Genomic DNA, 14,065 nt, shown 5'->3' on the forward strand with positions numbered 1-14,065 from the left:
GGCTGACCTCTTGAAAAAATAAGTTATATAAGCGATCTTTCGGATGCCGCTTGACTCTGGATGGCTTCTTTCAGTTTGCTGAGGACTAAAGCACAACTTCGCTTGGTGACGTCGCTACCCATATGAGCACTGCAGCTTGAGAATCTCAGAAAATTATGGGTATGATTATTCATGCAGAAGGAACTGTTTTACTTTCATTAGCCCAATTTCACCTTTTATTAGCTATTTTTGGTACGCCTTTGGATCGTAATGATGAATCTGCTTCGTATTCTTTACGAAATATCGAAGAAACTACTGGAGTTCATGTTTAACGAATCTAAATAAAATGATAATTAAATGGACACCCTAGCTGCAAACAGGCGTTGATGTACTTCATTGGGGACATGTTGAAAAGTGGTGTGGACATGTTGGGAATGTGGATCTCACGGAGAGCGTGCAAGGGATAAGTCCCTGCAGACGCATTATCCTCTGTGCCCGCGGTGGCTCAGATGGATAGAGCGTCTGCCATGTAAGCAGGAGATCCCGGGTTCGAGTCCCGGTCGGGGCACACATTTTCAACACGTCCCCAATGAAGTACATCAACGCCTGTTTGCAGCTAGGGTGTCCATTTAATTATCATTTCATTTCTAGCAAAGCTGCATGGTCATCCACAGTAACTGTTCTTTCGGGAACAGATACTACCGTCATATATAGTTAGAATCTAAATGAACTTGAGCAATGATGATTCGAATGTGTTTTTGCTTGATAATTAACATCAGCAGTACTCATCAAGTGAAAACGTTTATGGTACCCACTATTATGAGTAAGATGTACGGTAGACGACCCATAAAAATCTTTGCTTACGTAGCGATCTCGTGTGTTTCAATTGCTGATCACTGAGTGAGGCATTGTAAATCTCTGTGGGCGCATAGGCTTTGTTAATGTCCTGATAGCTCATCCCCTTCATTGGATGAGTAACTACACTTGAATTCGTCAGAGCACATCATAAGTGTTAAAAGCTAACAGATAGTAGAATTGAATGTCGAAAATAATTCTTCTTGTATTGGTTGGTGTCAGACCTTTTAATTCTGCTCGTAATTAAGTTTTTTTGGTTTTCATATAAATATCAACTTGTCAATGTTCTCACGATCTTTGAACCTTCGGAGCGCGTCACGTGAAGACAGGGACATTCACAACACCGTAGTGTCTCTGCCATATTCGTGACTTTTCATGTGTTAGGTAGGAAATTAGAATGTAGACGCAGAGTGAAATTTTCATTCAGCAAACGTAGTGTGTGCTGACATGAAACTTCCTGTCAGATTAAAACCGTGTGCCAAACCGAGGCTCGAACCCGACAACTTTGCCTTTCGCTGGCTCTACTGACTGAAATGTCCGAGCCGACTCACGGCCCGTCCTGGCGGAAGTAAAGCTGTGTGGCCGTCGTCTCGGGTAGCCCAGTTGCTAGAACACTTGACCGCGGGAGGCGAAGTTGCTGGGTTCGAGCCCCGACACACTGTTTTAATCTGCCAGGAAGTTTAGTATACAAATGTTTATGGAAAGGAGTGATTTTAAGAGGGGTAGGACGTGAAACGGCCCGACTTGGAGCAGGAGAGGCACAACAGGACATTTTAATTTCCACTGTCTATACTTTTACAAGTAAATTCATAAAACTTTGTCAGCATGACCAGGAAGGATTCAGGATTCACACTCGTGACAGCGGAAGTTCAAAAACATAATAAAATAATTTTTTTTACATGTGAAATTTCATCATTTTTTCACTTACTATTGGCTGCATTTGTTGCTATAGGTACACTTTTCTTCATAAGTAAGAGAGACTGTTCGATGAATTTTGCACAGCATACAAACCATACTTACAGGTGTCTGACTCTAGAATCTATTTAATTTATGAAAAAATGAATGATCTGTTACGTTTTAAACTTTTGTAGTTAATTATCTCAATTTTTACCACAGTTTTTAATAGATTTGAAAAATTCTGGAGTTTCATTCACCTGTAAGTATGCTTTGTATGCTGTGCAAAATTCATCAAAGAATCTCTCTTACTTATGAAGAGAAATGTACCTATAGCAACAAATGCAGCCAATAGTAAGCGAAAAAATGATGAAATTTCACATGTAAAAAAAGTTTACTTTGTTATATTTTTGAACTTCCACTGCTATGAGTGTGAATCCCGAATCTTTCGTGGTCGTGCTGACAAAGTTTTATGAATTTATTTGTAAAAGTATAGCCAGTAGAAAATAAAATGTCCTGTGGTGCCTCTCCTGCTGCAAGTCGGCCCGTTTGACGTCCTACCCCCCCTTAATTTGCATGAACTTAATTTGTCCTACAATGTTTGCCCAGCGAGCCGTTGCCCAGTACCGTCACCCGCGACACAGGGCCGTAAAAAGTGTTGCATACCGTACAGGCGTTTGACCGCTGGCCTGGCGCGCAAATGTGTAAGATACTAGCCGGAAGGTACGTCGCTGGAGAGTACCTGCTGGGGCGGTGGATGGTCAATACTAGAGGTCGTTTGCTCATTCGCGCGGCCACTGTAAAAGGCTCTGCTGAGGCGGACCATTCGGAAACGTTAGCGGGAAACCGCACGTCGATTTACGTAATGAGCAGGTCTGGTTTGAGAGTGTGAGCGCGGCATAAGCGGCGGAGACTTCCGGGCGCGACGGCGGCTGATTGCGCGCGGATCGGCGCAGCCCGGCGACCTATATCGGCGTAACGGGCCGCCCAACTGGGCCACGCACGCGCTTTTTGCGCCGCCGCGCTGTCCGGCTCTGCCGCCGCGAGGCGCCGCGCAATTCGCGAACCCGGGCCGCCGCCGCCGCTGTCGGCTTCCGCCTGCGGTGAGCCCGGCGCGGGCCGCGCTCCGGGCGCCGCACTGCAGCGCTTGTCACAAAAAAAGGGAAACACCGCAAGGAACTGTAAGGCGCGATCAGAAAGTTTCCGTTTGAGAGCGTTGCTGCTGACAAGGGAACCTCCCCATCGCACACCCCTCAGATTTAGTTATAAGTTGGCACAGTGGATAGGCCTTGAAAATCTGAACACACATCAACTGAGAAAACAGGAAGAAGTTGTGTGGGACTATGAAAAAATAAGCAAAATATACAAACTGAGTAGTTCATGGGAAGATAAGCAACTTTAAGGAGAATGGAAACGCAGGAGCGCCGTGGTCTCGTGATAACGTGAGCAGCTGCGGAACGAAAGGTCCTGGGTTCAAATCTTCCATCGAGTGAAAAGTTTACTTTTTTATTTTCAGTTTATGTGACAAACTCTTATGTTTTCATCACTTTTTCGGGAGTGATTATCACATCCACAAGAAAACCTAAATCGGGCAAGGTAGAAGAATCTTTTTACCCTTTCACCAAGTGTACAAGTTAGGTGGGTCGACAACATATTCATGTCATGTGACGCACATGCCGTCACCAGTGTCGTATAGAATATATCAGATGTGTTTTCCTGTGGAGGAATCGGTTGACCTATGACCTTGCGATCAAATGTTTTCGGTTCCCATTGGAGAGGCACGTCCTTTCGTCTGCTAATCGCACGGTTTTGCGATGCGGTCGCAAAACACAGACACTAAACTTATTACAGTGAACAGAGACGTCAATGAACGAACGGACAGATAATAACTATGCAAAAATAAAGAAAGTAAAATTTTCACTCCAGAGAAGACTTGAACCAAGGACCTCTCGTTCTGCAGCTGCTCACGCTACCACGGGACCACGGCGCTCCTGAGCTTACATATTCCATGATGTTGCTTATGTGGCCCATGGACTACTCAGTTTGTATATTTTGCTTATTTTTTCACAGTTCCACACAACTTCTTCCTGTTTTCTCAATTGATCTGTGTTCAGTTTATCAAGGCCTATCCACTGTGCTAACTTATAACTAAATCTGAGGGGGGTGCGATGGGGAGGTTCCCTTGTGAGTATATGCACTGTAGCGCGACTCCGTTTCGGCTATTTAAGCACCGACATGCAGGCGAGGGAATAGTGTGCCATTCGTGTCTTTCCGACGTGCGTAGGGTAAACGCGGAAACGTGAAATGTGGCGACGTTATTACCAAATACGTCAGTACAGAACCAACATGCTGTTAGTTGTTGCGCGGGATTAGCCGAGCGGTCTTAGGCGCTGCAGTCATGGAATGTGCGGCTGGTCCCGGCGGAGGATCGACTCCTCCCTCGGGCATGGGTGTGTGTGTGTGTGTGTTTGTCCTTAGGATAATTTAGGCTAAGTAGTGTGTAAGCTTAGGGACTGATGACCTTAGCAGTTAAGTCCCATAAGATTTCACACACTTTTTTTTTTTCTTTTGTTAGTTGTGTTTTGCTTGGGGAACGACAAACACTGCTAGACATTTGCTGGAGGATGAAGAATGTCTAAGGTGCAGCAAGTCTGTCAGAAACCACCATTGTGGAACGGTGCGCCAAGTTCCGTGCTGTTCGCCATTCGACACGAGACACCGGTCGATATGGAAGGGCAGTCTCATCCGTTACGCCAACTCAAAGAGGGCGACACGCCAGCACCCGCCCTATAGTCTCGATCTCTCCCTTTGCGATTATCTCGCCTTTAACCCGTTAAAAAAAACATCCTTGCATTGTCCATGATTCCTACCGGACGAGGATCTGCAGCAGGTAGTTAGGGACTTCATCTCGCAGCAGGACACGACATTTTACCAAAAAAACCTTGGAGCGTTTGTGGGATGATTGCCTCAAAGCTCAGGCTGATTTTGCCTGATTTGCACTGTAGGGCCTTCGAGCGAAAACTATTTAATCGCCTCTTGTGCAACATTGGCCATTAAGACTGCAACACCACGAAGCCAGCGTGCAACAAACATCAAACTGGCATGCAGTGTATGACATCCTAGGCTATGCAAATGATGAAGATTTCAGCCTAACCGCAAAAAAATAGGAATAATGTCATATACATTACTGGCCATTAGAATTGCTACACCACGAAGATGACGTGCTACAGACGCGAAATTTAACCGACAGGAAGAAGATGCTGTGATATGCAAATTATTAGCTTTTCAGAGCATTCACAAAAGGTTGGCGCCGGTGCCGACACCTACAACGTGCTGACATGAGGAAAGTTTCCAACCTATTTCTCAACAACAGACAGCAGTTGACCGGTGTTGCTTGGTGAAACGTTGTTGTGATGCCTCGTGTAAGGAGGAGAAATGCGTACCATCACGTTTCCGACTTTGATAAAGGTCGGATTGTAGCCTATCGCTATTGCGGTTTATCGTATCGCGACATTGCTGCTCGCATGGTCGAGATCCAATGACTGTTAGCAGAATATGGAATCGGTGGGTTCAGGACGGTAATACTGAACGCCGTGCTGGATCCCAACGGCCTCGTATCGCTAGCAGTCGAGAAGACAGGCATCTTATCCGCATGACTGTAACGGATCGTGCAGCCACGTCTCGATCCCTGAGGCAACAGATGGTGCGTCTGCAAGACAACAACCATCTGTACGAACAGTTCGACGACATTTGCAGCAGCATGGACTATCAGCTCGGAGACCATGGCTGCGGTTACCCTCGACGCTGCATCACAGACAGGAGCGCCTGCGATGGTGTACTCAATGACGAACCTGGGTGCACGAATTACAAAACGTCATTTTTTCGGATGAATCCAGGTCCTGTTTACAGCATCATGATGGTCGCATCCGTGTTTGGCGACATCGCGGTGAACGCACATTGGAAGCGTGTATTCGCCATCGCCATACTGGCGTATCACCCGGCGTGATGGTATGGCGTGCCATTGGTTACACGTCTCGGCTACCTCTTGTTCACATTGACGGCACTTTGAACAGTGGATTTTACATTTCAGATGTGTTACGACCCGTGGCTCTAACCTTCATTCTATCACTGGGAAACCCCACATTTCAGCAGGATAATACACGATCGCATGTTGCAAGTCCTGTACGGGCCTTTCGGGATACAGAAAATGTTTGGCTGCTGCCCTGGCCAGCACATTCTCCAGATCTCTCACCAACTGAAAACGTCTAGTCAGTGGTGGCCGAGTAACTGGCTCGTCACAATACGCCAGTCACTACTGTAGATGAACTGTGGTATCGTGTTGAAGCTGCATGGGCAGCTGTACCTGTACACGCCATCCAAGCTCTGTTTGACTCATTGCCAGGCGTATCAAGGCCGTTATTAAGGCCAGAGGTGGTTGTTCTGGGTAGTGATTTCTCAGGATCTCTGCACCCAAATTGCGTGAAAATGTAATGACATGTCAGTTCTAGTATAATATATTTGTTCAATAAATAGCCGTTTATCATTTGCATTTCTTCTTGGTGTAGCAATTTTAATGGCCAGTCGCGTACTTTCTGCATTTACTGGAAGGGCACGAAACGAATTTCTCATTCAGAAATCGCATTTAAATATTATTTGTTTCTGAGAAGATTGTGTTCTTCCTCTGGGAAGAGGGAGGTACATCTATCAGCATGTGTCGGAATTCGACAGCAGCAGAATCGTAAGCTATGGAGACTGCTACTGACATTGGTCGGGATCCCACGACTGTCGTGCGAATTTGGAATCGATGGGTTGAGGACAGCCGCACGCAGAGCCGTGCAGGGTTCTCAGTGGCTCCACGCGAGTAGCAACCAACAGGACAGAGATATAGTTTGAACGGCCGTGCCGCCCGGGGTGGTCGAGCGGTTCTAGGCGCTACAGTCTGGAACCGCGCGACTGCTGTGGTCGCAGGTTCGACTCCTGCCTCGGGCATGGCTGTGTGTGATGTCCTTAGATTAGTTAGGTTTAAGTAGTTCTAAGTTCTAGGGGACTGATGACCTCAGAAAAGTCCCATAGTGCTCAGAGCCATTTGAACCATTTTTGAACGGCCGTGCAGGATCGTACAGCCACATCACGCCGTTTGAGTCAGCTAATGCGCTTGTCTTGGCTGTCCGTACGGAAAGTGCGACGTGTGGAGCACCGCGGACTGCTAGCAGGGCAATGTCTGTTCAGATGTTCAAATGTGTGTGGATTCCTAAGGGACCAGACTGCTTAGGTCATAAGTCCCTAGACTTCCACACACTACTTTAACTAACTTATGCCGAGAACAACCCACACACACACACACACACACACACACATACCCATGCCCCAGGGAGGACTCGAGCCTCCGGCGGGAGGGTCGCGCAGTCTCTGACATGACGCCTGAAACTGTGTGGCCACTCCGCTCAGCGCGATCTCTGTTGTGGCCTCCGTTGACGCATCAGCAGAGAGGGGCGAGTCTCGTTTATAAAGGATCTTTTTAAAAAAATGGCTCTAAGCACTATGGGACTTAACATCTGAGGTCATCAGTCCCCTAGACTTAGAACTACTTAAACCTAACTAACCTAAGGACATCACACACATCCATGCCCGAGGGAGGATTCGAACCTGCGACCGCAGCAGCCGCATAGTTCCGGACAAGGACCTTTTTAATCACATAATGTGTACAATTCACAATTACCGGTTTCAGATCATAAAATATTCTGATACTAGTATCGACGTCAGTGTCCTTACACCTTGGTACGTTGTAAGTTAGTCAAGAAAATGATAAACCGACTGACAGGTTCAGCCGACAAAGCGGAATGTCAGTTTTTCTCCGCACACAGTGCCCTTTTTCCATACTGTTTGTGGGAATTTTGTGTTACATGTATCTATTGAGTGTTAAGTCATCATACAGGTGTGTGTTTGTGTTTGTGTGTGTGTGTGTGTGTGTGTGTGTGTGTGTGTGTGTGTGCGCGCGCGCTAGGTGGATGGGTGCGTAGCCTATTCCACCTGAACAGCAAGGAGGGTCACCGAGCATTACCGTACTATTATACGAATATATCACCATCCACAGCGTCGCATGCCTTCACTCGATGAGGCAGTGAGCAGGAACTCCACACTACCACCTGTCCTCGAACCGGTCGAGACCTACCACATACGCAACCTTGGCAATGGAAGTGTATTGCGGCAGCATAGAGGCATGCTGTGACTTCTGGGTGAGTCCGGCAAACGCCTGCAACAAGCAAATCTATTGCAGGCAGGCGCAATAAATAGGGACGGTGTGTGTGTGTGTGGGGAGGGGGGGGGGGTGTAGGGGGGAGGGGGGAAGAAAACGACACGCCGCACCGCAAATGGCGAAGAACCATCTGTTGGTTCAAATTCCTTAATTCGTAACATAAGACAAGTTCAAGTGATTATCCAGTCACCCTCAGACGATGAACGCAGAATTTCGTCTACATATGTTACACATTTATGGTGAACTTTTATAAGCATAAGCTTGAGAGATGAGAGACGGACGCGGCTAGATGCGCCCTAGTTTTACAGATGGAGCAATGACTCTCGATACATGCGAGCATAGCTCGTGAGGAAGGGCCATGTGGAGCTGTCTCTCTGACCAGCAGTTGACACTCGAACTTCTGCTATTGGCGGAATATGTGGGCCACGATGTGAGCCGACTGTCGTAAGGACAGCTGGTTGCCTAAAAGGTTACTGCGAGTGGTTTTCTCTGGGGGACTGGAGTTTTCCCGGGGGACTGGCCGTTTCTGGACCGTGCCTGGTGTGGATGTTCCACCAAAATGCAAACCAGAAGCCGTATATCATTTTATGACTACCGCATCCACACAGTCAGATAAATACAGAACAGGCAATGACACCCAGTCTGTAGATGTAATGGTACTTTAGGTACCGACGCTGGGTGGTAAGAATGTACCCACTACCCTTACAGATTAATAATTTCTAAACGCATTAAGCGAGCCAAACGAAGTAAATTTCAAATGATAGCGAGTAAAGAGCGCTGTCGGCAAAATAACTTCAGAATACCTATAAGAGCAGTAACGTAGTACCTACAAACCAGATCGCTTATTCTGAGGGTTAAAAATGCATTTTAATGCAAAATTCTCGTAAATTGCTAAACAATTAATGTAGCGGAAGTAGTAGATAGTGTAATAAAATAAGTATTTGCAGACGTTTAACTGTCATTAGATTTAATAATGCTAATGTTGACTATTTTGCTGAATAAGATAACAGCCCAGAAACCAGAGACTCCAAAATAAAGACCTAACCCTACCACAGAAAAACAGGTGAAATTCTAGCCAAAATCTATGTGTTGTACTTACGGCAGAGATAAGTTTAATAGAGTTTTTATTCGTTATAAGATTCCTGATAAAAAGACAATGAAACGAGTATCTTAAGATCGCAAAGAAATAGTGCGGAAGTACAAGTCATGTAAAGTATTTAATTGTAACATTTACAGTGTTTAATTTTCTTTAGGTATAATAACGTTAATGTTAGCTATTTTATCGAATAAGACGATAGCCCAGAAACCAGGGACTCAAGCAAAAACTCCTGACCCCACCACGAAAAAACAGGTGAAACTCTATAGAGTGACTGTTGGCCAACGTCCGTTAGCTTTGAGAGTCCGGCACGTAAGGACGCGTGCTGATGAACGACTTAAGTGTTTTAAATTTTTGACGTGATATCTTCAGTGACCTGTAGTAATTACGCTAGAATTCTGGAACTTCGAGTTTTCGAAAGTTGGCCTCTTGGTCTTGACTTCTGAAAAGCGGAGCAATGTTAGTCCTGTTAAATTTCTGAATAGGTTCGTGGACTTTGAAAAATTATCGAAAACCGCTTTTACAAACTTAAACTTTGAGAGCAGTATAGTGTGCCGGAATTAATGCGTTTGTATCGAGCTAGTGATACAGTTTGTCATTGCTCTCACGGTTATAAGCAATGGTTGAATAAACATTTACACTACTGAACGATACCCAGGTTATGTTAACGAAATATATTCATTTCGCTAACTGTAGTCCTGCCTGCAATTTAATCAGGTTATAAGAAGCTAATAGAATTATTATAGGATAGAGCGACAGGTGGGGGGGGGGGGGGGAGGGAGAGAACGAGACAGGAAGAGAGAGAGAGAGAGAGAAAGAGAGAGACATAGGAAGCCGATGAACTATAGCAATCAGTCACGCACTTAGACAACTCCTGTAAGACACAGAGACAACATGGAGAAAGACTTTATTAAATCGCAGCCTCCATTCCTGAAAAAGAATCAGCCCCTTGCGCGGCGCTTCAAAACAGCGTGAACAAACGGCACAACGTACTACTACGAGAGGTGCACAAATTTTACTGAATCGAAACGGGAGTCGAAGGTTTCGGGCTGTAATTTTCCTCTCTCTCTCCGCTCGTCACCGCCGCCGGTCCGCGCGAGGTCTCTTTACCTGTGCGGGAGGCAGTAATGACAGGGTAAGGCGGTGAGCCATCTCCGAGGGCCGGAGGAAAGCAGCGGCGCGCACACAGGTAATCCCGGCGTCTGGAGTTCGCAAACTCTCTGCACTCCGTAACGAGCCCACTCTCAGGCAATACGCGCTGCGAAGCCCGCTCCCAGAAAAGCTCTCTTGCCCTAGGGCGTGGCTGGACCGATATACTGAAATCCGACAGGGGGCGTAGCGTTTAACGGCGCTTGCCTTTCTCGTAGGCCACGGCGGGCGTAAACGTCACGGGCCGTGCAATTAGTGCTGCGTCGATCCACGGCCAGGTCGTAGGCCGGTAATTTACGCGCAGCGGTTCGACGTTTATCGGGCCGTAACCGCGAGCGCCGGCCTGTGCGCGAGATGAAGGAGCGGCCCGTGGCGCGAGCTGAGTCTCCCAGGGCCGTCCACCTGATTCTGTGAGCTATTGCCGAGGGGCAGAGGACGCTGTGCATCCGACCTGAACCCTGAGACGAATCCGAAATGCGGATTTCACATTCTCTGACCAAGCCAAATGCGACTAAGCCAGTACCGTCGCAGGACTTCAATGTAAACTGCTCGTAAGAAGTTTTGCACCTTCTGAATATCTAAATGCCTTCGTAAACGAACAGACTTGTTCGTCAAACTCTCCCCTGTCTAGCTGCAGATTTGTCAAACAAGTCCGCACACGTACAAAGTTTGTCAGTTTAACCTCACTTCCAAAATGGCTCTGAGCACTATGCGACTTAACAGCTGAGGTCATCAGTCCCCTAGAACTTAGAACTACTTAAACCTAACTAAGCTAAGGACATCACACACATCCATGCCCGAGGCAGGATTCGAACCTGCGACCGTAGCGGTCGCACGGTTCCAGACTGTAGCGCCTAGAACCGCTCGGCCACTCCGGCCGGCGGAATGGTTTACAATGGTAAATACACACACGTAGGCCTGTTAATGGAAATGTTACGTTCCGAATCTGATGATTACATCAACTCTCTGCGGACTGACAGCGAAACTTCTAATAACTTATTTAGAGTTACTTCACTCTCATATTGAAAAAGAAGACACAACTATGCGAAAATTTATTCCTTTCTACTTGGTCCTCTAATGACAGTTCGTTAAAATACTACGTCTTGGAAACATAGCCCACATCTTTCGTGGAAGAACGACATAAATTCGATTTCTTTTATTTAATTGCACTTCCGTTTGTATGTTATGCGTAGAATATTGGTTTTGTTCATAACTTCTTCCTGCGTAATGTATGGTCGGCAAAAATGTGACACCTCGACCATTTTCATAAATGACAGTGCTATTTACTTTTTATCGTAGATCGTGGCTTCCATAGTTGTGGAAACTCACAATGCAGTTAGATAAATTGTAATAAAACTATTTTCACGAAACATATGCAGCGAAACATAGACACAAACAACGTCCGCAATCTTCTCTAACTTCTCGTTAATCAAAGTTTCTTTCAAACACGTCGAACACGATCCATACTTGACAAACAAGTCAAACAGCACGGTGCTGTGTTTGACAGAGTACCGTTTATTGTCAAGTGTCTGTCAAATACAGTAAAGTTTGTCAACTTCTTTCACTGTGTCCGGTGACCTTAAGTAAATAAGTGGGCTTATTAATACAAAAGATTCATGAAACTAAAAAATAATATACTTTGAAAAAAAGAAGAAACAGAAACAAAAACAAAAATCAAAATAAAAACAGTTTGTAAGGATGTAGTATATTTTCACACACCCTTGATCTCAAAGCTTGCTGCTGGGTAACATTAGACACCGTGTTTCTTCACCCTGTGCATTGTAAAAAGATTCCATCATCCTTGGCGTGTTGTCCACAAGGCTGGCTAGACGTTGCCTGTCCCACTATTTGCAGTGGCCCCTTTGAGGTTATCCAGTGAGTGGGGAGCGTTCGTGCGTCCTCACGTTGCAAGTTTCAACTGGTCCCAAGCAATCGGGCTGTTGTCAGTAGAAATAGTAAGGCCACTCTCTTGTGTTGGTTCCTGCCTATTTGAGAAAGATGTTCACGTGGGGTAGCGCTGTGTTGAAGTGTTGAAAGAAAAACCCATCACTCGTCTGTTGACTCTAGAGTTAGATGATCCTCTCCCGGTACGGCTCAGCCTTCAAATTCCCTTTCATGGCGATAAGAGACGTCCAACAACCGTGCACGTACCAGTGCTGCTGCATTCGTGAGACTACATTCCTGACACATGGCCTCGTGCCTATCAACCTTCACATTCTTCTAAGGCGATCATCGTGTGTGAGACAAATCCTGCACTTGTCAGTGGAGAGAACTCAACGTCTTTTCTTCGGTTCCATTGCAAGTGCTCGCATGAAATCCTTCTTCACTCACGACACTGCTGGTCAGTCTTTAGTGTTCTTCCTAGTGCTCGTACGAAAGTGGTCATGCAGGTGTGCTTGCGTACTGTCGGGGTCGACACATCCCTCCCAGTTTCCCCCTAAAAGGCTGCGTATAGTTCTGTTGCATTTCATAGTGGTACGTTCAGGTCGTAGTTTGTAGGTACTGTTGCTGACTACGAGCGTCAACTACGAGACTGAACTTCAATTTGTGCCTCCTGATTGCGGGAGAAAGTTCAAATAACTTCGATGAGGTGGACGCCAATTCGGCTGACAACTTCCCATGCTGCCGTAAAGTGATAAAGTGGACACAGTTTACACTTTAAAAGACATTTCCAGACATGTTGGCGAATTGAACAGATTTTCACACGCCACACTGACGCCGGCCCTCTAACTGGAAAAGCAGAATCACTTTAATCTCCATTACGCAGATGACAGTACGTAGCAATTTCATGTGATCAAAAGGATGTTGGGAAAGAGTTTTCAGTAACAGATACATAAACTATAATGACATGAAGGCAGTGCAAAATGTTTGTGCAAACAATTAAAAAACCACTCTCGACCGTATGAAATAAACATTTAAAAAACAACATTTAAAGAAAACTATTCAAGAAGCTCCCAGAGAAATTGAATTATTTAGGAAAGTTGCTGTGAATTCTAAAAATGAAACAGTAATATTTTTAAAAAGTAGTCATTTGTAAGATCATTATAGATAGGGGACTGTCTCAGTTGCATAACATAGACCATATAAATGTTTCTTGACCATGTCGAACGTTTTGTTTTAATGGGAGAAAAACACTATATATTTCATAAAGCCGATGTAATATAATGAAATGAGACTTTCTACAAAAAGCTCGCCCGTACTTTTTGTCATGCCTCAATAACAGTAAAAGCGAATCTTCCGAACTTGCAGCTACCATTGAATAGCAAGAGATTAGACTGAGATACAAATTAGTTTGGATGCTTTCCATGAGTGAAGAAGTTTGTGGGGTACCTCTGTACGTGACTCTTGACGATAGTAAGTACAGAGTACACTTGCAAACATACATACCGTCTATAACACGTGGACGTTAACCACTGCTTAAAGGATTTGACGTATTTACCTTCTTCTTACATGAACAATTTCCTCACAGATAACAATTGTGCACCATCTTCAGTGAAACTACAAATGTCTAAGAAATACTCATAACAGATTTTTAAATGATGAACGTGACATCATGAACTGCGAGTTACAGTGAAGAACATACTTTTTATACATTTTTTATGTTTGGTTATCTGTGGCAGACCTATGATATGGCGATATGATCCCAAGCAACCACATGTCTTGATACCATTAGCGTCACTGTATGAACTCAAATTCCTGTATAAACTATGCCGTAGCTTTCAGTCTCTCCAGTCTATTTCCGTTTTGTTCTCCAATAAATACCTTTTAGTTCCTTCTGCCAACATCTTTCTCTAAGACAATGGGTCCCATGAATGTTTTTATGTTCATTTCTAGTT

The 14,065-nt window shown here is 45.3% G+C and overlaps 1 non-coding gene across 1 annotated transcript; it reads left to right on the forward strand.

The window, feature by feature from the left end:
• The first annotated feature begins 472 nt into the window (after nucleotides 1–472).
• On the forward strand, nucleotides 473–547 carry Trnat-ugu (transfer RNA threonine (anticodon UGU)). Its single transcript has one exon. It is a non-coding gene; the product is annotated as a tRNA-Thr (tRNA).
• Nucleotides 548–14,065: the final 13,518 nt, after the last annotated feature.

The sequence above is a fragment of the Schistocerca nitens genome, chromosome 1 (genome assembly GCF_023898315.1).
Source record: "Schistocerca nitens isolate TAMUIC-IGC-003100 chromosome 1, iqSchNite1.1, whole genome shotgun sequence".
Classification (NCBI taxonomy): Eukaryota; Metazoa; Arthropoda; class Insecta; order Orthoptera; family Acrididae; genus Schistocerca; species Schistocerca nitens.